Source organism: Amblyomma maculatum, chromosome 7 (genome assembly GCF_055883805.1).
Source record: "Amblyomma maculatum isolate TAMU_Amacu chromosome 7, ASM5588380v1, whole genome shotgun sequence".
Lineage (NCBI taxonomy): Eukaryota > Metazoa > Arthropoda > Arachnida > Ixodida > Ixodidae > Amblyomma > Amblyomma maculatum.
Genome location: NC_139350.1, coordinates 24928607 through 24956492, shown reverse-complemented (window position 1 = coordinate 24956492; position 27886 = coordinate 24928607). Strand labels below are relative to the sequence as shown.

The window sequence follows — 27886 nt, the reverse complement described above, 5'->3', positions numbered from 1 at the left end:
TTAGTTTACTATGCTGGTTATTAAATATACCTTGTATTTAAATTTTAAGGGTTTCCTGCTATTTATTCTATTGCTTCCGGGTCAGATTTAGGCCTGCAAGCTGCCTAATGGGTATCTAGAAATGCTGTGCACCGTATGGAACAGGAAGAGAGATGGGATGAGAATTACCGTGACTATAGTTGGAAAGAATCAGAAAAAATCACTTCTAATGAGCATGCAAGTGACTTGTAGCAAGTCATGATCCATATATAGAAGAATTTACACACACTATGAACAATGTATTCTGTGTGATGCGGAGCTGTGCACGAGTTGTCGGTGTCTGAACATTACAAGAGAGTTATTATATTGCTAACAAACTTAACTAGAAATACCTTGCTATGTGAATTTCAAATTAGACTGATTTTTGAACATGTCATGTGCCTTTTAGGTACAAGCTACCACATTTTGGCAGACGACAACAACCTCAAAGGAATCCTACCATCAAACTATTCTAGGCAGCGCAACATGGCTGCCTTTCCAGAGTTTCTGGCCATTGATGCCACTTACAAGCGACTTGAGATATGGACACCTGTTTACGTTATCCTCGTTGAATACTCCAATGGTGAGACAGAAACTGTGTGTGTGTGGCTATTTTAGTCAGTGACACTGCCACTAACCTAAAATGGTTGATAGAGAAATTCAAAGAGCTGAACCCATCTTTTTTTATTTTTTATTTTTTTTATTTAGCAAATACTGCCGGCCTGTGTCGCAGGCCTTAGGCAGGAGTGGGGTACAAACATCCTGGAAAAAACAGGATGAGCAATACAACAGAAGCAGCAGACAACCAGAATCAAAACCAGAGCATGCCACACAAAACCGAGTGCAGAGGCAGAGAGTTGACAAACGATGTCTAAGTTGACAACGAACAAAGACATTCAACGTGGCCCAAAACTGGGAAACATAAGAGCCCTATGCTTCATTAAGAGCTTATAAAAATAGATTCACGGATTCGCAATTGACAATGTTTGCGGTTAAACCATTCTATTTAGTGATGGTATGGGGAAAGAAGGAGTATTTATAAACGTTTGTTTTACACGAAAACGTGGCGACTCTTTTAGAATGGTAGGAGCGTGTAAGCGACGAGATGTGTGCTCAACTGAAATTCCTTCCTCTATTTTTATTTTACTGTAATAAAATAAGTAGAACAACTTTAATTTTTCGCGATGACGACGCAAGGCCAGTTCTTCAAGTCCTGCGGTTTTCAGTAGGGCTGTTGGAGAAACTTTCCAACTGTAACAATTAAGTATAAGCCATGGCTGCTTTGCATTGGACATTTTCTAATTTAAGTTTGTTAGTTTCGGTGCAAGGGTCCCACACTGCTGCAGCATATTCCAATATTGGCCTAACAAATGTTTTAAAAGTTAAAAGCTTTATTTCTTGTGTGGATTGTGCCAGCGTTCTTCTCAGATAGTGTAGTTGTTTTAAAGCTTTTTTTTCTTCTATATACGATACGTGCTCGTTCCATCGAAGATCAGAGGTTATGTGGATTCCTAAGTACTTAAAAGTGCTTACAACTAAGAGGGGTTCATTGGCTATGCGGTATGTAAAACTTAAAGGATTCTTTTTGCGTGTCGCAGTCATTGCTAGTCTTCTTGGAATTTAGAGTCATTTGCCACGTGGAGCACCATTTTTCTATTGCAGATAAAGAATCGTTTAAGAGGAGTTGGTCGTCAGGGCTACTAATTTCTTGATAAATTATGCAGTCATCTGCGTATAGTCGTATTTTAACATGCACGTTTTGAACTATGTCATTATAAATACTTAAAAAAAAAGGGGCCCCAAGACTGAGCCCTGCGGAATACCGGATTCTACTGGAACAGCATCAGAAAGGATACTATCAATAACCACACTTTGACGTCTCTGCGAAAGATAGGCTTCAATCCAAGAGAGAAGACAATCGTGTTTGAGTATAGGTTTTAACTTCTGCAGTAATTTCTGATGAGACACACGGTCAAACGCCTTCTCGAAATCAAGAAAAGCAATATCAACTTTATTATGCCTATCTAGTGCTGCCGCTAAATCGTGAGCTGTTGCAATAAGCTGTGTTATTGAAGAGAGACCGCGGCGGAACCCATGTTGATTATTATGAAAGATGTGGTTCTCTTCGAGAAAGTTAGTCAAGTGCTTGCTGATGATATGTTCAAGCAGTGCACAAAAGGAAAATCGGCCGGAAGGAAGAAGGGGCTGATTTGTTTTGTTCTTTAGGAATCGGAGTGATGTTTGCAAGTTTCCAATCACACGGCAATTTAGAACGTTCTAGTAATTTTCCTAACATTAAAGTTAAGTATTTTGCGCACCATTCCGCGTATGGTACTAGAAAGATGTTGAGTATTTCGTCAATCCCTGGCGACTTCTTTACGTCTAAGTTAAGCAAGAGAACTACCACACATTCCTCCATTATACAAATGTCACTGATTGGAGACAAATCGTCAAAAGAAGAACATTGTGGGATGCAAACGTCATCGTGCGTAAATACGGAGCTGAAGTACTGGGTGAGCGCCTGTGCTCTTTCTAACTTATCATCCATAGTTGCATTATCTGCGGAAAAACCAAGAACCGATTTCTTGCATGGCGCGAGATATCGGCAAAACTTGCTTGGAGAAGAAACAAGGAAGTTTTACAAACGAACAGTGGAGAAATGGTGTTTAGCCTTACTGTTGGCGTTCCGCAACGACAGGCGCAGCATGGAAATCTTATCGGCAGTCAGCGAAAAAGGACGTTTTGAGTGCTGTCTGGCTTTCTTTATTTTACGTCGAAGACGCGCGATATCTTTTGTCATCCATGGATTGCTACTGTGCAAAATTTCTGTTTTCTTGGTACAAACTCACGTATACATTGGTGAACTAAGTTTTTGAAGAAACGCCACATGCGCTCAACTGAGGTGCTCTGTAGTCCGTACAAGCGGGAAAAAGAGGAGTATGAGCTGTCTAGTACATCTAAGATATCGACATCGCTTGCACGTGAGAATATCGGAATAATTACTTCTCTCTGCAGAAGCTTTGATGTAAGGTGTAGTTCCAAAGGTAGATGTAGCATTTTGTGGCCATCGTGGACTAAGGTGAAATGCATAATGGCTGACAAGAACCTCTTGGAACGTCACCTACTGAAAGACAGCTTTCCAAGTGCAAATGTGCTCATCTGCATCTTCCATACTTAAATTTAAGAACATTTTGGAGAGAGATTGCCTTCAACAAAATGAATATTACAGCAGAAGAGAGTGACAAAGCTCTAGAACTACTGCAAAAACTGGTAATGTCGAAGTCAAATGAAGCATTTGATGAGCTTGAAAAAGAATTTGATGCAAAAGTGTCAAAGGAAATTCGCATTACCACGGCAAGAATTGGCGCCCAATCAAGGACGAGTGGTTTACAGGGCCAAAGTTCATGATGGGAAATTTCAATAAAACTACAAATAATCGAATTGAGTGCCTCAATGTGAAATGGAAAAGTGTGGTGAAGAGCAACAGCTGCCTTGAAAAGTTTGTGTTCTCCCTCTTTGCTGTGCTGAAAGCTTTGAGTGATGAGCAAGACCACAGAGCACTGAATAGTCTTTGCAAGAGGCCCTGTAACTAATCTTCTAACATCGAGGAAAGAATGTATAAGGAGGCCCTAACCCCATATGCATTCAAAATGGTGAAAGAGCAAATAAGCCTCTCAACCAAAGTGGTAATTCTTAAGGCTGAAGAAGGTGTGTTCAAGTTCAAGTCATCATCTGGGAACACATCTACAACAGTGACAACTTGCACTTTTGCCTTCTGGAATGCAATGCAACTGCCATGTTGGCATATCTTTTCAGTAAGAAAAATGTCAGGTATAACTATCTTTGATACAAAGCTATATTTCAAGAACGGTGGTCAAGAACTTATTATTACACACACCAGAGAGCATTTCATCAGGAAGAAAACTTCACGGTGAAATCTTTCTCACAGGAGGCTACAAAAACAGCCCGGCCAATGTCTCAACATGAAAAATACTGAGAAGTATTCCCAACATGCAAGTACATTGCCGAGCTTGCTGCTGAGGAAACAGAAGAAAAGTACTTTAAACGTGTAAGAGATTTGTTGGCACTTTCAAAGGCATGGCAGGAAGGGCGAGAAATAGAAATTGCTGAAATTTTTCATTAATGTGCCAGCTATTGTGCAAATCATGAAGTACCAAGTTTCATGCCAGAACAACGTGAGGCATTCGAAAAAGAGGATGAAAGACTATAGCAATGTGACGTGAGTCAAGAAATGCTTGAAGTAATTTAGTCAGAGAGTGAAGAGCCTGTCAGAATATTAGAGGAAAATGAAAATAACAAACTGCAGCAAGGTGCCACAAACCAACATGTGCCTGAAGTGGTTTTACCACAGCTTGAAGTATGTGTAAGCAAGTCTGAATCCAAGACACAGACAATGCACAACACACCTCCTATGATGACTGAAGATCATCAAGAGCAGAATGCCTTGAAGTCAATGGGTGCCCCTCTGGGTTCTGATAGCAATGTGGCACTTAAACAGCTTGGAAATCTACAGCTACCCACAAAGATAAAAACCCGTGGCCTCCAAAAGGGTGCAGAAATCATCATCATTTATTATACCCTTAAAGGCCCCGGGTGGGGTATTACATAAGGGGGGGGGGGGGAGGTAACACAAAGATAACGACCGTTCATGGTCTAAACATAGGTACAAAAAGTCAAAATGCTCAAATACAACAATTCAAATGAAGGAGGCACTGCAAATAAAAAGGAAGAGGAAACAATCGGTTATAAAGCCAAATGACATGTCAAGCGTTCTTTAAATCTAGTAGGGTCACGTTCGGTTACAATGTGTTCGGGAAGCTGGTTTCATTCTTGGATTGCGGTTGGTAGAAAAGACTTATTAAAGGCGTTAGTAGATCCATGTAAGCGCTGGATGCTCATGAAGTTGAAAAGACGAGATGATGTGCGCAATGGTGGAACTAACAGAGAATCACGGAGATGGTGGAAGTTGTGGTACAGGTTATGAAACAGGCATAGGCGAGAAATGTTGCGTCTTGGGGCTAAAGGGCTGATACCAAGAGATGTCTTAATACTGCTGATGCTGAAACGAAAGTCATAATTTGAAGATATAAAACGGGCAGCGCGATTCTGGATGGATTCAATTTCGTTAATTAAGTACATTTGATGAGGGGATCAAATTGCAGATGCGTATTCGAGCTTCGGGCGAATGAAAGTTTCGTACGCAAGTTTGCGAATGGATGGAGGTGATAGTGAAAGTGACCTTCTAAAAAAGCCTAGAGTTCTCGAAGTGTCAGCAGCTAGTTTGGTGATGTGCTCATTCCATGTTAGTTTACTGCTGATTAGGACGCCGAGATACCTGTAAGTTTCAACCTGTGATATGATAGTGGCCTTTAGTGAATATATATAGGAAATATTAGAACGTTTAAGTGACACCTGCATGAATTTGCATTTGGTTACGTTCAGTTCCATCATCCAGTCTGAGCACCAGGTATCAATTTTACGTAAGTTGGTTTGGAGGGTTACTTGGTCATTGTGAGAAGAAATGCGACGGTATAAGACGCAGTCGTCGGCGAACAAGCGAATGGATGATGCTATGCCAGAGGGGAGGTCATTTATAAAGATGAGGAACAGCAATGGCCCAAGCACGGATCCTTGCGGCACGCCCGAGATTACTTCGTGTGTGGCGGAATGATGCCCTCCGATGACGGTGTATTGAAAGCGGTTCGTGAGGAAGCAGTTAATCCAGGATAAAGTTAATGGATCAATACAAAGGCGTGAAAGTTTCAACATCAGTCTTTTGTGAGGGACGCGATCGAATGCTTTGGAAAAGTCCAGGAATATGACATCGGTTTGGAAAGATGAGTCAAGGTTAAAGTGAAGGTCAGTAGTGAATTCAAAGAGCTGAGTCTCGCAGGAAAGACCGGGGCGGAAGCCATGCTTGTTCTTAAAGGAAAATGAGTTATTATCGAGGTGGCTTGCAACTTGGGAGTAGATGATGTGTTCCATTATTTTACAGGCTATGCAAGTTAACGAAATAGGGCGATAATTGGATGGATCGGAGTGGTTTCCTGATTTGAACACTGGGGATACTCTACTTAGTTTCCAGTCATCCGGAATCGAACTGCTAACTAAGGACTGGGTGAATATGATCTGAAAGATAAGGCTGGAAATGACTGTGATTAGGCTTCTAAGCCGAAGATATAAAGGCCAAAGAAGAAGAACCAAAGCAACCAGAAGAGCCGAAAAGAATGACAAAGTGCAGAAAGAACAAAAAAACTAAAACATGACTGAGGCAGCTTCCTCAGAAACTGAAGTAGCCACAAGCGACCATGGCGATGCCAAAAGACAGTCAATGCATCATGTAGCACCTTGCACATCTCTGCATTCGAACAGTGATGTACCACAACAAATTGTTGAACTACCTGCGAAAATAAAGCCTCGTGGCTGACCAAAGGGTGTAGGAAAGATAACTGACCTTAGGTGTAAGCGGCAGAAAGGCTGCCAGAAAGTTGTGAAACAACATCGGCCATTCCGAGATTTGGATTCGAATGAAAAGGAACAAAGAATTCTTCACTGCCTAATTTCCCAAAGTCCAACAGAAGAAGTACTGCATCGAAAAACACTTCTCGGTGAGAAATAATAACTATTCAAAAAATACTTTGAATTAGCGAAAGTTAGGCTTTTGTGAAAGTTCATATTTTGTACAATGGCGGCAATATAACCCCTCTATTCAACCTCTGTAATGCATTGTGAGAGTTTCTCGGTAGCCCTCGGCCGACTATGGTGCACCTAATTGCTTGTTGTTTGTGCAATTCCTGTCTGTGCACTGTGATGCCCTCTCTGTTGTTCATTACTCTTATTACACCGTTTGTGCTGTAATATTAATTCAACAATGTTAAAGGCCCTGTTCTCCATCAAATCTGACATTGTGAGCAAAAAATCACAGGCATGGCTTTGGCAGGAGGCATGTACGACCGCATACTGAATAGCCGTTGGGTTGTGTGACATGACAAGGTCACACGACATGGCAGGAGCTGCCAACTCGAGCTTATAAAAGTTGTATTTTGAGATAGGTGAGTGAGATGAAAAGCAAACCCACCAAGACATTTGGGCCCCGAGTAAGAAAGGCTACTCCTAAGCCACGCAGGCACGTTTGTACCGTTTGGTCAACGTGAGGCTTACAGAGGTCTACATCAGGCTGTCTTCCACATAACAGGGCAGCCTATGACTGTATGCTAATGAGTATATGCAAGCTAACAGAGGCACGAATTAAGGGATTAGTTTTTAAGTACCTTGCATGCACATGAGCGAGTCTCCACAGCGGGGTCTGCAACAGTAGCCATTAATGCTGGCACATCATACCATTACAGGTAGAGGTTAAGCATATAATTTTTTTTCTGTTCAAAGCATAAGACATTCTCTTCGTTCTTCCAGGTGAGGAGGATGTGGAAGTGATACCATCAAGAACGCCTGATACCATCATAAATGAGGATGTTGATCTCAGCAGTGTAAAAAAATAGTTTACAAAGATGGGTGGCTGGCAGTGCTGGCAACAGTTGAAGCGAAGCGAAAAAACGTAAAATTGAAATGCAACGAATGTAGAAATATGTTGCGAGACGACCCATCTGTGGTATGTGACCTCTGCCTTCATTGGTTTCACCAAGCGTGTTCATCAATGATTGGCAAAAGCAGAAGGGGCTTGTGGTTTTGCGACAAGTGCAGTGCAGCAGTATAGATGCAAACTTCTTCATTAAAAATTTGAGTACAATAAGTGTATTGTTCTGTTTTTGTAAGTTCATGGTTTCCACGCAAACATTGTGAGCAATTTCTACCTAACGAATGTTTGCTGAAATAAGAATGTGATGTGCAATAAAACAAGTGTTTTTGCTATTTACTTTTTCATGTATTCCTTTTTTTTGTGAAAACCACAAGCCAGAAGGAAATGTAAAGGCATGCCCTTTGCTGCTTGACTAAGTAGTTAGAGCACTTGGCTGCAGAACCCATGAATGCAGATTTGATACTGGCCAAAGCAGGTGCATTTCAATAGTGACAAAACTATAGGTTGTCATGTACCGTGTGGTGTCATTGCATATAGAGGAACCCCAGGTGGTCGAAATTATACCGAAGCCCTCAGCTCTCAAGTCATAGCCGTAGTTATTTCTGGGATGCTAAACCAGATATTATATATCACATCATAATCTAAGTAAGAATCTATTCATGGTAAGTTAATCATGCACAAAATGCACATTTTTCTGCATAGGACAGCAGCTGTTGTAAAATTTTATTTTAGCCTTCATGGAAGAATATCGCATTGCTTCCACATGGCCTTCTCTCGACCCTTGATATGCGTCCTAATCACACACCCAATTATGTATTTGTTTAAGGGCACCTATGAATGCATGGAGGGGACCACTACTTTACATTTGTCAGAACTTAAATGCATGATCCACATCACTCCTGTAATTCAACTGCCTGCTATTGAACTGTCCACAATTGATGCAAACTTCAAAGAACTGCAATTAGCAAATTAATCCAAGCAGGAAACCATGCTAAGAACTGCTTTGCTTTCATCTTCAACAACTGTTTGAGAACTAGATTTAGCCAAATGCGCAGCATGGATGAGAGGTAACAAAATCTAAAAAACACATCCTACCTGTGGCATGTAGGGTCCTAAAGTGACATAATACTGTAGTGGAGAGCTTTAGATTAAGCTGACTGCCTGGGCTTTGTACTTGGCATTGACATCTCGCAGGAAACAGATGCGGTTCGTTTTACCCCCAACAAAGTGTGGCTGCCATCACTGGGATTAAATATCACGACCTTAGGGCAAGCAGCGGAACGTGCCACTGAGATGTCGCAGCGTTTAGATACATCCTATATACGTCAACGTTTCCAGCATTACAGCTGTCACATGCATGCCAGATATTCATACTCAGCTTTGGGCTGACAAGTTTAAAAGTGACCCATTTGTGTTTGTCTAGCATGAGAAAGCAAAAAATACTAAAGAAAACCTAAAAAAATGAACATAATACATTGAAAAAGCACTAGTCATTAACACATAAAACATATTCGTTCCTTTAATAATGATAAAGTGGCCTTCAACAATAGTACCAAGCGTGAACATTTAGGAAGGTGCTGCGGCAGGCAGCTAATATTTTACAGAAGCCTGAACCATTTCACCTGTAGTAATGCACATCATGGCAGTGTGGGCTGGGTACTTAATTTTCTGTCCACTTTAACATGCGATAACTGTATCATGTGCACTCCCAAAAACTTTATGCAAGGCCAGCTTGAAGTATTGCCGTTTATTATTATTTTTTTCGGCTTCAAAACACACAAATTCAAACAATAGGTGTGTACTTTGTAGAAATACCAGAGTTTTGGCTCTGCAGTGAAGTCTGGCAACAAATTGTCGATGATTTATTGTCGTCTGACTGTTGCATACCGCATGTAAATAAATTTCCACGATGCTCAATTTACGCGACATTTTTGGACTGACCACTGCACCTAATAAACACTGACATGAACGTGGAACATCGGCGATCATAAATGGACACGGCCATGTCCGTCCGGACATCGGCGCACACATCACAGCACTATTGTAGGACGTTGTCCGGACATCACAGCATCTCACGGAAAACACAAACCGGCGCCTACACCTCCAGTCGTACAGCGAACAAAAATGACGTGATATGCTTGGGCTACACGCCGGCGGTACCCAGCTTTTTCATTGACGCTATGTACGTAGAACTTGTAACACCGCAAAGCACATTTAAACCTCAATACGAGCGGAAAGCGACATGTTATGTGACGAATCACATCACAGATCATAGTGAGAAAACTCTGAAGAATCAAAACTACATTTCATGTTTCACGTATGCAGTACATCACATATGCATGGTAGCACATACATACTTCTTGCACCTCGCACACCTCGTGTCAACATCGATTTGGCTACATTTGGCTGTCGCTACCAAGATTTGCTACAACCACAACAATCACACATCCGGGAGTCTCGGAACCGCCCAGCATTTCCGATGTATCCCAAGGTCCTTCTCCCTTGCGTATCCCGGAAAAAATGAATCGGGCCTGTCGGACGTAAACCAGAACCCCACCGATCGGTCCGTCCGCCGTGCGCCTAAAAAATTATTTCCCGGATCCGTCCGGCTTTCACGACTTACCCCGAAGAAAAACGCACCGGGTCCGTCGGACGTACCTCTAAGAACATTGATCGGGTCCGTCCGATGTACCTTTAGCCACAGCCTATTTTTTACGAAGTGTCTAAAGGTACGTCCGACGTATCCATTCGATTCTTGTAAAGATACGGCGGACGTCGATATACAGGCTCATGGCTATATGCACGTCGAACGCGGCCACATTCCGCTTGCTACGCGTGAATGATCTTATCCTCTATGATATCAGCTAGCCGGACTCTCGATGAGGTGCTACGAAGAGTGCATCCGTTCTAACATAGAATACGGTCTTCACTTAGGGTTGTGTACGGCAAGCATCGCTGTCACGCACATAGCTGCAGGCGATGCTACGTACTGCACCAGCTCCACCAGCTGGCATCGAGATACGCACATTCACGAGCAGCTTTCGCTTCGCACTAAACTATCACCTCGATCTGCCCGTAATGCGAGCGAGCTATTCCTAGCATTCATCGACCTCCGAAGATCTAGCGCTGGCACAACACACACACACCTCGCCGTGCAGAACATTCAGCAGTCCAAAGTATGTATGTGAAATGGCATTATGCTTGTTCCTCACATGCAGACCGAGGAAACAGGATGTTTCTAGCTAAATTCTTCGTTTAAATTCTACCTCAGAGTCGTGGCAGAAGACATGCCGAATCTACTAGAGGCCTGCGCTGCTACTGCGGCGAGCTGCACATCGACTCGTCGAGGCGAAGACCTACTGCACCGCACCGCAAGAGTGCACAACCGGAAAGACGGAAGCGCGAATGATCCGATTTCCATGTGAACAGCAATGTTCTTTGTGCTTAGCCTGCATCTTTTTCTTGTCGTTGAATTTTGCGTACATGTAGTTTAAACCTCCGCATGCTCGAGGTTAGCGTGACCCGACTGAACGGCCGCGCAGCTTTGAAACGATCGGGATCGATATGCATGCATCGCCGGACTTAGGTACGCGGTAGAAAATGTGCGCTGCACATTTCGTTGCAGAAGCTGACTCTTGGAATTTTGCAGAGTGTGCCATGCAAGTGATCGTTGCTACAACCACGCATCCATGTTCCAACGGCTGGCCTACCCCGAGGCGCATAAATGTTCAACCGTGGACGTATCAATGATCGAAGAGAGGACAGATTTTCACAATATTGGGCGCGAAATCGATAGTTACCAGTGCTCAGTGTTAGAGAAATTCTGCCTTGATCATGCGCAATTCAGTGTTTCAGGTGTGGTCTGTAGCTATAAGTTTGAACAGTTCGCCTGTCAAGTCAGCGGCGCCAGCGATGGACCGGCGGAGCGATTTTCCACGCTACACCGCTGTCTTGCTAGAAAGCCTACCTAGGCGGCGTTTGACATTCAGCTGCTTTTTGTGGGCCCCGTAATTGAAAGCAACGCCTTCAGAAACGCGTTAAATGTTCAAAAATGTATTCTCTTCAACAGTTTCACTCCAGGCTGTCAAAGCAGGCGGACGTTGATAAAACAGTTGAGCACTCCAGTCTTTAGAAATCTGTAGAATCGCCTTCAGTTTGTAGAATTATTGGAATAGGTCACTTTCCGATCGCTGGGACATAGACCCTCATGACAGCGCTGTCACGTGAATAAGGACCACACCAGACCGAAAGCTTGTCTCATATAACATAGCTAACCAAGGTATACCTTACAGCATTGTATTGATTTTTATGGTGCATAAGCAACTAATGCTGCCATGCACCAAGAACAAGGTGTAATGTATTTATTTTGTGTGTAATGACTAAAATGTTCTTTAGGATGTAGCTTGTTTAGGAACATTTTAGGAAACCAAAAATGCAGGAAATTTTCACATCTCTCCTAGAATCATGCTGGTATGGAAAAGGATCTGTTGCAAAATTGTACAAAATGTTTCCTCTTATTTTCTCGACTCTGGCGCACGTGTAAGATATGGTTTATTGTTAGTTCATCTCCACACTCCTTGCATATTGGTTTGTCCTCTTTCATAAGTATGAAGCTGTGTGTGTGAGTGTGGATATGTGTTTTGTGAAGATGACCTAAAATGGCCTCCATGTTGTGTTTTTGATTACTGCATGATTTCCATTCCTTAATGACAGGTTTGACAAGTATAGTTTGTAGTTTATTTCATTGTTTCAAAAATCCTGCCATTTCACTCTCACTTTTCTTTGTACAAGCTTCTTGGTATCTTCATGCAGCATATTCACCCTCTGTAATTTAGCATTGCGTCAAGGTAACCTAGTTATTTCTTTTCATCACCTTTCAAGACAACTGTCCCGATTTCATAAAGTGTAGGGTTTCTGACGACAGGAACTCCTTGGAAGTCGTAGAAATAAATGAGATCCACAATCATGAGCTATCTAGGGTGTGCATATACATGTCCATCGCTCAGTGGAATGGTGTCAGTACGCTGTTAGAATAGGTCTTGTGGTAACAACAACCATTGTCTGAGGTGGTCCTTTAATGGGCATTGAAATGCTATGTAACTACAGGTACTGATAGAACTCTTGATCATGTTATGTGATGGTGCGATCCTTGCATGCATATTAGGTATACATTTCAGAATCTGCAGTGCACCACTTGACCATTTGCCACCAGTTTGTGTGAAAATGTATTTGTCATGCATGTTAACCAGTATTTAACAGATGACCCCTGTGCACAAGCCAAAAGTGCCACGAGCCAAATGTCACGAGGCCACACGACATGGCAGGAGCTGTTAAGTCAAGCTTACAAAGTTATATTTGAAATATGTTCTGCGACGTTTCAGCTCCAATTAAGAAAGGTTGAGGCTTACAGAGGTCTATGCCAGGTTGTCTATCACCTAACAGGGCAGCCTACGACCGTATGCTAATGAGTATATCTGAGATAACAGAGACATGAATTAAGGAATTAGTAATTATGTTTGTAGCAAAGGGCATGTAAATTAACGGGAATCCACAGTGGGATCTGCAGACAAGAACCATTAATGCTGGCACACCATACCCTTAAAGGTGGAGATTAGGAGCCTCCCTAATTTTTTTTCTGCTCAACGCTTGTCATTTCCTTCGTTCTTCCAGATGAGGAAGATGTGAAAATGATAGCATCGAAAATTCCAGAGACCATCGTTAACAAGGATGCTGATCCCAACAGCGTAAAAAAGGAATTTCAGAAAAGATGGGTAACTAGTAATGCTGGCAACAGTTGAAGCTAAGTGGAAAGGCATGAAATTGAAATGTAACATATGCAGAGATATGTTGCGAGACGACCAGTCTGTGGTGTGAAACATCTGTCTCCGTTAGTTTCATCAAGTGATTGGCCAAAGCAGATGGGGCTTGTGGTTTTGTGATAAGTGCAGTGTAGTAGCATAGATGCAACCTTGCCCATTAATAATTGGAGTGGAGTAAGTGCATTGTTTTGTTTTTGTAAGATGTTCATGGTTTCCATGCAAACATTATGAGAAATTTTTTCCTAGAGAATGTTTGCTGAAATGTGAATATAATGTGCAATAAAACTAATGTTTTATTGCTATTTACTTTTTCTTGTATACATTAGTTCTGTGAAGAAAACCACAGGCTAGAAGGAAATGTAATGGCATGCATTTTGATACTTGGCCCCATTGTGCTGGCTCAGTAGTTAGTGCTTGGCTGCTGAACCCAAAGATGCAGATTTGGTTCCAGCCACAGCAGAGGCATTTCAATAGAGGCGAAACAATAGGCTGTCATGCACCGTGTGGTGTCAGTGCATGTAAAAGAACCCCAGGTGGTCGAAATTATACCGGAGCCCTCAACTATTGTGTTCCTCATAGCCGTAGTTATTTTGGGATGCTAAACCAGATATATATCACATCATACTCTGAGTAAGATGCTATTCATGGTCAGTTAATCATACACTAAATGATCAATTTTTTTCTGCATGGTACAGCAGCTGTTGTACAATTTTACTTTAGCCTTCATGAAGAATATCACACTGGCTCCACATGGCTTTCTGTTGACCCTTGATATGCGTCACAATCACACACCCGAGTATGTATTTGTCTAAAGGCACCTATGCATGCAAGGAGGGGACCATTACTTTCCACTTGTCAGAACTGAAATGCATGATCCACATCATTTCTGTAATTCAACTGCTTGCTATTTGAACTGTCCAGCATTGATGCAAGTTTCAAAGAACTGCAATTAGAAAATTAATCTAAGCAGCAAACCATGCCAAGAACTGCTTCAGTTTCATCTTTAGCAACTGTTTGGGAACTAAAATTAGCCAAATGTTGCAAAACATTGATGAGAGGTTACAAAATCTAAAAAACAATGCAGCCTACCTGTGGCATGTAGGGTTTCACATCCTAAAGTGACATATGTAGCTATGAAGAATAACGTAGTGGAGAGCTCCAGACTAATTTGACTGCCCAGGCTTCGTACTTTGCATTGACATCTTGCAGAAAACAGAAGCATTTGCATTTCACCTGCACCAAAGTGCGACTGCCATCACTGGTATTAAACATCACGACCTTGGGGCAAGTAGCCGAACGTGCCACTAAGATGTCGCAGCGTGTACGTACATGCTATACATGTCAACCTTTCTAGCATTAAAGCTGTCACATGCATGGCAGATATTCATGTTCAGCTTTGGACTGACAAGTTTAAAAGTGTACTATTTGTGTTTTTCTAGCATGAAAAACAAAGGAAATTAAGGAAAAGCGAAAAAAAATGAACATAATATGTTGAAAAAACACTAGTCATTAACACATAAAGCATATTCGTTCCTTTATTAATGATAAAGTGGCCTTCAACAATAGTACAAAGCCTGAAAATTTCGAAAGGTGCTGTGCCAGGCAGCTATTTTACAGAAACCTGAACCATTTTACCTGTAGGAATGCGCATCCCGGCGGTGTGGGCTGGGCACTTATTTTTCGGTCTACTCCAACATGCGAAAACTGCATCATGTGCATTCCCATTTTCTGAGTTTTGAGCTCTGTAGTACAGGCTAACAAATTGTCGATGACTTATTTTCGTCTGTTGCACGGCGCGTGTAAATAAATTACCACTGCACCTAATAAACACTGACATGCACGTGCAACATCGCCGATCATAAACGGACACACTGATGTCCGTCCGGACATCGGCGCACTCATCACAGCACTCTTCGTAGTCTCACACAGCACTCTAGTAGGACGTAATCCGTACATCACAGCATCTCACGGTAAGCACAAACCACACCTGCAACAAACTCGAATGACGCGATGCTTGGGCTAGAGACACGCTGGCGGCACCCAGCTTTTTCAGTGCCGCTTGTATATGTACTACGTAGAACTTGCAGCACCAAACCTCAATGCGAGCAGAAAGCGATGCGTTACGTGACGCATCTCATCACATATGGAAGTGAGGAAACTTTGAAGAATCAAAACTACATAACGACCGTCGTAGACGTTAATCCACATGATAACGAGGACCAAATGAGCGGGCGTGCGGGCTGCGGGCTGGCCGTCAACACCGCGATTACATGCGCTTGCGCTCTGGTCGTGCTTGCCACCCTGCCGCGGTCCAACTCACGTAAACCTATCATCATGCCATCACGTAGTATATCACCCATTCTAGGCACTATTCTTGCCACTGTACTATTCTTTGTAATTTCACATTTCACGCATGCAGTATGTATACATACTTCTTGCACCTCGTACGTATGTACACCATGCGTACACCTCATACCAACTTCGATTTGGCTACATATGGCTACCATGTTGTTGCTACAACCACATCTGGGGATCTCGGATCCGTCCGGCTTTCCCGACGGATCCCAAGGCCCATATCGGAGAAAAATGCGTTGGGTCCGTCGGAAGAACCCTACCGATCGGGTCCGTCCGCCGTACCTCTGAAAAATATTTCCCGGATCCGTCCGACCCGTCCGACGGATCCCGAAGAAAAACGCACCGGGTCCGTCGGACGTACCTTTAAGACCACTGATCGGGTCCGTCGGACGTACCTTTAGCCACAGCCTATTTTTTAATCAAAGAAAAGCGACAGAAAATTTCAGGCTTATTTCGCAAACTTTGATGGAATTATTCGGAGAGGTATCTTTTCTACAGATTCAGTCCAACCGAACTTTGATTCTCTTGTTATCCTTCTTCCTTTGGGGCACGGGCACCGAGAGGAGCTTTTTGCCCAGCTTAAGGCGAGCCGTCGGCGCAGCACACAGTCATCGTCTGCTCCGGACCCCCGCTCCCCACCGACACGCGCAGTTCAAACGAATAGTTCACTTTTCTCGAGTAACGGCGCGAGCCAAGCCTCGAAGCTTGGTCCGAGCGCGAAACAATCCGCTATGCAAAACACAGGCCTTGAAAGAGCTTAGCGCCGTGATGAAATGTCTTCTCAAACGCCGGAGTACACTGCGCCGGGGAAATAGAGGCAGCTTGGCAAAGCTAGCCGACGCATGGAGCTTCCGGGCATGGTGTTGGCATGGGCACCAGAGTGCACGAGCAGATTAAAAATGTACAATAACCATCGGCGGAACGCTGAAATCGGAACTGCAAAAGCCATCTACGAATATGGAAAGAAGGCAGCGGCGTTCAACAAAGTTCGTACGGAACCTTTTCACGATACGGCCTGATGACACCCTCTTTCACAGGCTCTGTATACGCTACCCACGAGCCCAGTAATCATTTGGCATTTAAATATTTCCCCGAGAGATATTGCAGCTGGGCGTTAACGTATGGGCTTTAACCAAACGAGAATTTAAAAAAAACGCGCTTTCAACTGTCGATGCCACCCAGCGGAAAACCGAGGAAACTGACTGCAACCGCTCGGGGCCGAATAGTGTGACGTAGTGACGAGAGAACGGAAGACCAGAGAAGGCTTTTAAATATTACCGTGCTTTCGGTAGCAATATTGCATACTTAGATAAACAGTTAAGATGGAGGAGAGCAACGAGTTACAATACTTAAAGCATGCTATTCTTTCCTAACATTGGGTTTCATTTCAAGAAAGTGTTTTTTCTTGAGCACTGGGGGTCTTTTCTAGGCTCGCTAAGTAAGGGTGGCTGAGTTCGATTACCGTGTTGTGCTTCCAATCAAATGCTGGAGCTTTGACTTTTTGTTATGCGTGTTTGATCTTGTTTTCAAAAAATTTTTTATATTTTGCAATATTAAATTGAAAAATGACGTGTGTTTTCGCGGTCGATCGGACGACGATGCCGGCGGACGCCGAAGTCCGTAGACTGAGTTCGATATGGTTAGGACAGGGTGCCTAGAAAGGTTGCTGGTCTGTCGTCCGCCGGCCGCGACGGAGGCGGTCGCTGAATGATCGCTGCGGTGAAGCGGAGTGCCACTGCCGACGGAGCAGACGACGCGCGCGCCCGTGCGCTTCGAAATGCATTCGCCGCATGCTCATTGTCAGGTGCCTTGTATATGCGATGCCGCTCTTTAGTCTTTGATATCAGTTTAGTCGTAATATTGAATTCGCATCCGAGTTGTTGGCATAACCACAGATACGATTTTTTTTTTTTTTTTCGTGAGCGAAGTTTTGCGCGCATGCCTCTGAGCCGATGTAAAAACGAAGCTGCTTTTTATACCCTATTATCCTGCTGAAGCTACCGCCGTGCCGTATTGTAATGAAGACTTCTAAGGATTTTGTGCAAACAATTTCGCTTGCATGGAGGACTATACTAGACGCACATTCTAGGCTCCAAGGACCATGTGTGCGAGCAACAGAGCGCTGTCGCCGGCGTTTTCATTCACGCTTTAGTTTCATCTTAACTTCTTCGGACGTTTAGCTAGGAGGAGGAGGAAACAACTTTATTTAACGCATTGCATTAAGCGTTAAGAATGTCCTGGGCCAGGGTCACCAAGGCCAACTGATCTTGCAGCTGGTCAGAGGCTAACCAAGCCAGCCACGTTGGGGGAGGAGGGTGTGGAAAGTGAGGAGATTGGAGGGCGACAGGGCATGAAAAGATGCAATGCTCCAAGTTTGCATAGTGTTCTGGGCAATTTGGGCATGCAGGGGAACGTATGATTCTGTATAGAAAAGATCGGGCAGGAGTAAGCAGTGTATTTAGTTGTATGCGTCTAAGAATGCGGATTTGCGTGGTAGTGAGAGATTTATCAGGAAGAGGAAGTGTACGGAGTGTTTCTCTAATGTTGTCGTAGCGAACGTTGATTTCTTTTTTGTAGTGAAGAGTAGTGTCCCACGTTGGTGGATAAGGCCAGGGAATCCCAGGCGCCCGGTGTTGAAGTTCGCGGGCGAGGCGATGCACTACCTCATTGCCTGGGATTCCAGCGTGACCAGGAATCCACCTCAGTGTTACAGTGTGGGGACGTAGTTTGGTAAGAGCTCTGTGTAGATCATCGTGTAGTTCTTCAGGAATGCGACCCGTGTGAATGGCGCGTATAGCTTGTATTGAATCAGTGTATATGGTATATGCTGAAGGGTTAGGGGGTGCTTGTGCGAGGTCTTGAATACTGGTAACTATTGGTAGGGTCTCGAGAGTCGCTGTAGGAGGAGGATCTATGTAAGGACCGAGGGTATGCGTCACTACATCGCTACAGCTCTGAATTGAGTAAGCAGCCGCTCCGACGTTAGTTCGTGATGCATCTGTGTAGATGATCGTGGAATCTGTCGGGTGAACATGGTTGGAAACGCGAGCGGAACGTCTGCCTGTGTTAGTGTCGGGTGCAACGTTTTTTGGAATGGGGATTATTCTGAGGTTATCCGGGAGTTAAGAAGGAAGGGTAATTATAGGGAGGTCTATAGGTTTGAGTGCAACCTGCTGTAGCATCCAATGTCCTTGTTTGGTGCTAGAAAGACGTGCCATTTGCCGGTCGCGATGTTGTTGTATGAGGTCTCCCAGGGGCAAGAACAGCCCCGTAGAGTATAGGCGCTCCGTGGACGTATGTACAGGGACGTTAAGGGCGGCCTTGTACAATATGTGAAGCGCAACCTCAATCTGATGTCTTTGGCGACAAGTTAGTGTAAGGTAAGGAATCGTATATAAAATTAGTTATAACACGTATGTAGAACTAGAAAGTTTCGGATGCATGCACAATTAAAGCACGCAAGATGGGAACCCGAGCCCTTCAAATCGCATCGCGCTTCAGGCAAACTGCTGATAGGCATTCTTTGGTGCTTAGGAAGCCTAGTAGCCACTCATCAGAGTATGCCATCACTTTTGTTGACTTGCGTTTTGCAACCTCTAAAACATATTTTAACAGTCAGCTGTTAGTTGAGAGGAAGGGCACTAACACTTCTTTCAAACTCTGTCCTTGAAAGGTGTTCATTTTCATTTTTCATTTCACCTAGAGCTTTTACCAGCTTTGCCACCTTGTCCTTCGTACGACAAACTGCTCGAGACTTAAAAGTCTGTTTCTTAATTTTTTCTTCTTCTTGACAGGGTGTTCTGAGTTAACTTTCGCAAGTATTTGCAGGCTATATGCATGCTGCATCAGAAATAATGGTACTGTTCGTCGCAAATTAATTAACGCCCATTGTAGGAGGGAATGGTCTTGGTAATAGGCTTCAATCCGCTGCCAGGACACAAGCTGAGTTTCGCAATGTCCTGAAGAAGATTAATTACCTCTTCTGTAGACTTTACAGCTATCTCCTTGACTTTGTTTTCTCGAATGCACACAGCAGCATTCATGGCAGCTTCACCTGTATCACTGTAATAGAACAGAACTCTCCGATTTGCGTAGATTGCCTCCGGAGATTCGTCCTCGCTTGAGTGGCACTATGCGAATGTTAATTGCTCAACATCAGAAAGATCGACATTTGTCCCCAGTGGCGGTGGCATGCAGCTTTCTGCATTCCTGGAGCAGGCTCGCGTCACACGATCCACCACCGCTGTATTCTTCAACTGGCTCCACTGATGCTTCAGGATCAGTGCGCTTTTTTTCTTTCTCTGCAGGTCTCCCTGCTGACTGTTTTTGCTCGTACAAGTTGCGCTCCTTTCTCTTGAGAGGCAGGGGTTGCAACAGGTATTTTGGAGTGTCAGGAAACAGCGTTGAGATGGTATCCTTCGTGAGTTGCGTAACATCCCGGGGAATCTCAATTATCTTTACCTGTCTTAAAACTTCGCTCAATAAAGCAGCTAGGGTTTGAAGTGTCGCTCACAAACGTCGACACTAGCATCGTGTTACAGTAATGTGAGGGCAACCCCGATCCGGATCCTCCGATATTTATATCAACGTCCAGAATTTCCTGTCTGCAACTCACGAAATAATGAGGAAGATATTCACCACTTGTGGGTTTGCCCGCCACTGAAGCCGACAATATCGGCACCTGATGGCAGTGGGCCTTTCGCCGAGCAACCCCTCTTCGTACATTGCTTGCACGCAAGGGCGTTATCATCGTTCTTTCTTGAACTTTATTAGAACACAGCCAACCTATTTTCTTCCATTTATTACGCCTTTTAATTTTTGTTTTACATATTCCTTTATGCCCTAGCTGAGGCAATAAACAATGTTATTGCCTTTGCCGCCGAGCTTGATATGTTGCGCTCCCACTCTTGCCTCTTCCCTTCGTCTTTCGGTGTCCTGAAGAGAGAGCATTTCACCTTGCACGAGATCTACCCGCTCTTGCACCCGGGCAAGAAACACGTGCTATCACGCTTACCCCGTTTTCTGGACATGACGCGATCACATATCCATAAAAAAGGCACACTTGCACACATGCTAGCTAATTTGCGCGCATTCCGGCTCGCGAGCGAAAAGAAGTGCACGTGGTGCACGAGCCTTGCCACGGCACCAACGGATCAGCGCGGCGCAGACTCGAAGTACGGCACAACCGCCACAGCACCACGTACACAACGCGACCACGCTCCGAATGCGTGCAGCGCCCCCTGCGCTTTCATCCTAGAAGCGGCCAACCGGTTCCGTAGGGAACCCCGCTCGGACGGCAGACTAGCAAATACTTCTAGGGACTCTAATATGGTCCACGGCCGGTCTCGAGGGAGAGAGCGCTTCTCTTCTCTTACGGCCTCTCCAATGGGGTCTGTTTCCACCGCCCGCCGCGCCTCGGTGGGGTCGCCACCGCCCCACTGCTGCTCCTCTGCTACAGCCGTTCACGCGCAAGGGAAACGCGCGCTCGCTTTAAGCTCTGCCCACGTCAGTTGCAACCGGTAGGTCCTGACATTTCGCCCCTTATGGTTTATACAAAGTCCGTAATCAACATCGAACATTTATCGTGTACGAGGAATAAAATACAGTCAACAATCCGCTCACGCGCGCGCTCCTTCGTCAGTGCGGCCGTGCACGGTCGAATGAAGCTTCGGGTACACTTCAACATTTTTTACCCCTACGTTTTGTACAAAAATAAATTTGCCAGGCTATGCAATGTGCCTTCGAATGTTTTAAGCAGGTGTAGCGCGACCTCACTTGAGTGCATGGTGAACTGTTGGCTACCGTTTTCGTTTAGATCAGAAGAGGCGCCGGCAAAAATTCATGGCGCGTCTCAGATTCAGAGTAAAGAACAAAAATTTATTCATATAGTAAAAACTTCACTTGTCTAGTGGAGTGGGCTGTTCTAGCTTCGTTAAAAACATATCAGTCGATGAAAGACCGAAGATATATATGCAGTCTCGCGATATACTTTTATTCATGGAAATGGGCATAAACAGTTAAGCAGAATCGAAAAGAGCGGCAAACAATAAAAAAATTGTCCTTCAAAGTTACACATTGCACATATATGTTCATTAATTCATCAAAATGCGACCTGCGTCTGGAAAATTCAGTCTCAAAATCTTCCTGCACGGCTTGTGCACATAAGGAGTTGGCCTCTCGGTCTTCTCTGTCACTTTCCTGGTATAATTAATTGAGAAGAAGAATTCTGAGAAATGTTTCAAATATCAAAGAAGCGGACCTAATAACATAGCAGTTGTCAATTCCTTTCGGGCAACTCAGTGTTGAATTCTGAAATGCTGACTGAATCAGGATCTTAAGTACTTCGAGAACATTTGTGTGTATAGTAGGTGCACGGCAGCTTTTTCGAAAAAAAAAAAAATAAGCTTGTCCAATGGGGCAACAAGCTCTAGTTTCGGATAATGCAGTCCACTAGAATATTGTCCGCGTAGAAGAGCGTACTACATGGGTCTGCTTCTTTCGATAGTTTTAAGAAGAATAGCGCAAGCGTCCCACCCGAAGTTGATTAACTAAACGATATACCCAGCGGCGTAAGGTAAACCGGAATACGTGACAGTGGGAAATGGGATGGTAGGAGATGCCACTTCCTTCAGTGCCTTGATTTTGCTCTCAGATGAAACGTCCGTCTTGGCAATGTAGTCATGTGCCGCTAGCTGTTACGGCCATCGCATCTAGCATATGTCATTCCCTTCCGCACATTAACCTTACTTTCCCGAATAGAGCCTCAATGGGTCGCTATATAGGGCTTGAAATGAGTCTTCAGTGAGAGTGTCCTTCTTTAACGCTTTAGAAGTTTCTTGCATACTTTCGATATAGCAGGTGAAGTCATTTGTAAGTCACTGCATCGAGTATCACCTTCATCATTTATTGGCCTCTTTTTACCACTTCGAGCACAAGTGGTGTCATTAATATCAAATCATTTTTATTGCTGTCATAACAAGCCTAATATCATGTAAAAATTTCATTAAAACAATGTTTATTTGCAAAATTAAAATAATGTTTATAATACCAGACATTGGCTAATATATGAATTGTAATAACATTTAAAACTCAACCCTACAACGTTTACTTTGACTGTTATACTAATACTTCATATCATGCAAGCATTTTGCAATTTAAATTACATTTTTATGAAATTATTTTCATCTTCGATGTTACATGAATGGTTTCGCATCTAGCGGTAAAGACGGTTTTGCTGCAACAGACGAGTTGCTGTCATGTTAGCCTTGAAGAAGCTTCGATGTGATCACTTCTCATTCAGTTTTTTTTTTCCTATTCTTGTACAGGCTTGGCTTGGGAAAAAATCGGATTAAAATGGACAAAAGTAGCTACCATGCCGCAATGTATGCCATGCTTGTCGAACGTTTGCTGAACGACAGTGTTTTTTATATCCGTTCACGTGTGTAGTATGTTGACGACATGCCGCTGCAGCATCTACCTTCTGTGTTCTTTAATTTCGGGGCTGCACTCACCACGAAACTCGCGAGTGACAGCGCGCAACCAAGCAAAAGCCACCCGCCGCCGCTGAGGCAGACGCGGAGCGAACAGTGAGCAGGTCGCGCCCCTTGCGGTGGCGGAGAGCGCAACTCAAGGAGAAAAGTTCCCATTGTTCCCGCGGCGATTGAGAAGGCCGTAAGAAAGAGCGCGCGCTCTCCCCCGAGACCGGCCGTGTATGGTCGTTCCACCGACAGTGGCGGCGCCACGCGGCCTGTTTAAGAAGCAGCGAGCCGGTGGTAGCTCTTCACCGCGCGGGCGACCCTATTGGTTTGAAGCGTGCTGATGCGAGCAGAAAACAAATTTTTTTGTTGTTCCGAGATGTGAAAATCAATAAACTGTTTTTTGGCTCGCGACATCGGTTTGTACGACGTTTTGACTTACCCAAGCGGATTCTGAGCGACGTATTTTATCGAAAAAAAAAAAAAATATGCGTCGTTAGTGTATTCATGCTCACGATTCGCATTAAATTTATGCCTTCGCAGCTGCACGAAAGTTCTGCAGTGTTTAAACACGAAGCTGATATGAAACGTATGGTGGTATCTTTTAAGGTGGACGCGCAAATGAGGGAGCCCTTCCTCTTATTACTTTGATTTAATTGTTAGGTTTAACGTCCCAAAGCGACTCAGGCTATGAGAGATGCCTTTCTGTTATTAATAACTGCCTATACCGCCTGTATTTCACCGCGTGCAGTTTTCGTTACGGCTGTCGTTCAGCAGCTTCAGCTCTAGTTTATTCGGATTCATCAGCACGAGGTTAATTGAAAAAGAAAATGAAGGATAAGATCTATAAGCGCGACTTCCTGGCCATACCACGTCGACATAACGAAATGAAATGTATTTATTTTTCAACGGGGTAAATGGGAGCGATATATCTGAAATGCGCTAACTTTTTAGTTGGATTTTAATTTTTCGAATGGGATCAGCTATGGATCTGAACAAACGCAATCATTTCTTTACAGATGTCTTCTACCTACATGATCACGCGCTCTTCTCACGGTAGTGCAAAGAAGACACCTCGAGTGTTAATTTCGCCTGTTTCATTAGGCCAAAATGGCCGTTTCGCTACTATTTCGAACAGTAGCTAGCATACAGTTGCCTGTCTGCCTCATGATATACGCTGAAGACAAACAAGCAGTTATGTACTCGGCATTGAGCATGTGAACATTATATACACTCAATGGCTGCGCTGAGACATGCCATAAAATAAAATGTGAATATTCGAAAAACTGTTGTTTAAAGAGTTTGTCGCCCTAATTAACGCGGCATGTTTAGTAACATTGACGGAGTTTTTATTTCTGAGCTAGCGAATCCATACGCACTTGTATCAACGAATGTTTATTTTGAAACTATAGTGTGGCCAAGCTCATAGATAACTTCGTATTTATGACTGATATGACATACAGCTGTTTATGTAAACTCCATATCTCACACGGACGATGCCACAACATCAAGAAGCAGGCCCACTTGTCAAAACGTGCGTTATATGGCAGCGGCGCTATCACCGACTCAGCCGCCACGTCGTGCTGAGGCCTCGAGATCGAGCAGAGTTGCCATCTTGCGGCTCAGCGGCGAAACCTACTCAGTGTGGATGCGTTTTCGCGTCGCGTGCCAGCCCACAGTGATTTACGCGCGCGCATGCGGCGTGTTCAGGAGTGTTTTGTTTGTTTCGCGGTTCCTGTGCGCTTTTGCTTACCTGTATGCCTCTTGCAAAATAAATATGAACAGACTGGAATGACAACCGTCTTTTTGGAAAGAATTAGTACATGGTATCCTTCTTAGATGGCAATCCAATCAACTTAACACGAGTGCATCTTTTATTGCTCTCTAAAGTTCCGAGGGCTTATTTTTTGCAGGCACTTTATGATCACCTGCCACAAAGTCTGGCACTGCGGGAAGCAACTGCCAGGAGTGATGCCGCTGAACGTCTTGCCTTGCAAGCAAACAAGAAGCTTGTAAAAAAACGCATTGAAGAAGCAACAGGAAAACTTGTTCTACTCAAAGATCTAAGTAATGCAGCCAGTATATCCAAGCCAGAAACAAGAAACGACCTTGTCCAAACAGCACTCCTCCTGCTGAAGGAGTATGGTAAGACCTTATTGATGAAAGTTTTCGAAAACATAAAAGGTATAAACATGCACATACATCAACAAGTCACGTGCATAGCCCTAACAAGATAAGTGAATACCAGTATCTGCCAAGAGTGCAACAAGCAAAGCTAGTCAGTTACTTTTGGTGCCATATCTCTAGTGCATACATGTGCAATGCTTGGTAATATCACCAGTGTTGCAGCATACCTATTTATATTGCTTCAGTATAAAGCCTTTCTCATACATAGGTAAATAGCAAGTCTCGCAATGAAATTTAGTTTACTATGCTGGTTATCAAATACACCTTATATTTAAATTTTAAGGGATTCCTGCTATTTATTCCATTACTTCCGGGTCAAATTTAGGCCTGCAAGCTGCCTAGCGGGTATCTAGAAATGCTGTGCACAGTATGGAACCGGGAGAGAGATGGGATGACAATTACCGTCACTATAATTGGAAAGAATCAGAAAAAAATCCCTTCTAATGAGCATGCAAGCCACTTGTAGCAAAGTCATCACCTATATATAGAAGAATTTACACACAATATGAACAATGTTGTCAAAGTGTCTGAACATTACAAGAGCGTTATTAATTTTTCTAACAAACTTACCTACAAATACCTTGCTATGTGAATTTCAAATTAGACATTTTTTGAACATGTCATGTGCTTTTCAGGTACAAGCTACCACATTTCGGCAAATAACAACCACCTTAAAGGAATCCTACCATCAAACGATTCTATGCAGCGCAACATGGCTGCCTTTCCAGAGTTTCTGGCCAGTGATGCCACTTACAAGCTACTTGAGATACGGACACCTGTTTATGTTATCCTCGTTGAATACTCTAATGGTGAGAAAGAAACTGTGTGTGTGGCTATTTTAGTCATTGAAACTGCCACTAACCTAAAATGGATGACAGAGAAATTCAAAGAGCTGAAAACATCGTGCACTAAGGTGAAATGCATAATGGCTGACAAGAATCTCTTGGAACGTGACCTACTGAAAGACAGCTTTCCAAGTGCAAATGTGCTCATCTGCATCTTCCATACTTTCAGAACATTCTGGAGAGAGATTGCCTTCAACAAAATGAATATTACAGCAGAAGAGAGAGACCATGCTCTAGAACTGCTGCAAAAAACTGGTAATGTCGAAGTCAAATGAAGCATTTGATGAGCTTGAAAAAGAATTTGATGCAAAAGTGTCAAGGTAATCCGCATTACTACGACAAGAACTGGCGCCCAATAAAAGACGATTGGTTTACAGGACCAAAGTTCATGACGGGAAATTTCAATTACACTACAAATAACCGAATTGAGTGCCTCAATGTGAAATTGAAAAGTGTGGTGAAGAGGAACAGCTGCATTGAAGAGTTTTTGTTCTCCCTCTTTGCTGTGCTGAAAGCTTTGAGTGATGAGCGAGACAACAGAGCACTGAACAATGTTTGCAATAGGCCCTGTAAACAATCTTCTAACATTGAGGAAAGAATCTATGAGGCAGCCCTAACCCCATATGCATTCAAAATGGTGAAAGGGCAAATAAGCCTCTCAACCAAAGTGGTGGTTCTTAAGGCTGAAGACGGTGTGTTCAAGTTCAAGTTATCATCTGGGGACACATCTACAACAGTGACAACTTGCACTTGTGCCTTCTGGAATGCAATGCAACTGCCATGTTGGCATATCTTTTCAGTAAGAAAAATGTCAGGTATAACTATCTTTGATACAAAGCTATTTCAAGAACGGTGGTCAAGAACTTATTATTACACACACCAGAGAGCATTTCATCTGGAAGAAAACTTCTTGGTAGAATCTTCTTTCTCACAGGAGGCGACAAAAACAGCCCGGCCAATGTTTCAACATGAAAATACCGAGAAGTATTCCCAACATGCAAGTACATTGCCCAGCTTGCTGCTGAGGAAACGGAAGAAAAGTACTTGAAACATGTAAAAGATTTGTTGGCACTTTCAAAGGTATTGCAGGAAGGGTGATTGATAGAAATTGCTGAAATGTTTCATGAACGTGCTAGCTATTGTGCAAATCATTAAGTACCAAGTTTCATGCCAGAACAACATGAGGCATTCGATAAAGAGGATGAAAGACTACAGCAATGTGACGTGAGTCAATATATGCTTGAAGTAATTTTGTCAGAGAGTGAAGAGCCTGGCAGAATATTAGAGGAAAATGAAAATCACAAACTGCAGCAAGATACCACAAACCAACATGTGCCTGAAGTGGTTTTACCACAGCTTTAAGTACGTGTAAGAAAGTCTGAATCCAAAACACAAACAATGCACAACAAACCTCCTACGATGACTGAAGATCATCAAGAGCAGACTGCCTTAAATCAAAGGGTGCCCCTCTGTGTTCTGATAGCAATGTGGCACTTAAGAGCTTGGAAATCTACAGCTTACCCACAAAGATAAAACCCCGTGGCCGCCCAAAGGGTGCAGAAATGACTGTGATTAGGCTTCTATGCCGAAGATATAGAGGCCAAAGGAGAACTAACAAGTGCAGAAAGA

At 43.5% G+C, this 27886-nt stretch overlaps 1 long non-coding RNA gene and 2 pseudogenes across 1 annotated transcript; all 3 read left to right on the top strand.

Annotated features, from left to right (window-relative positions):
- The first annotated feature begins 342 nt into the window (after nucleotides 1–342).
- LOC146182827 (uncharacterized) lies at nucleotides 343–7888 on the top strand. Its single transcript, XR_014708394.1, has 2 exons — nucleotides 343–601; nucleotides 7453–7888. It is a non-coding gene; the product is annotated as an uncharacterized LOC146182827 (long non-coding RNA).
- On the top strand, nucleotides 2399–4497 carry LOC146182828 (uncharacterized; annotated as a pseudogene).
- Nucleotides 7889–16592: 8704 nt separating the features above from the next.
- LOC146182826 (uncharacterized) lies at nucleotides 16593–27412 on the top strand (annotated as a pseudogene).
- The last annotated feature ends 474 nt before the right edge of the window (nucleotides 27413–27886 follow it).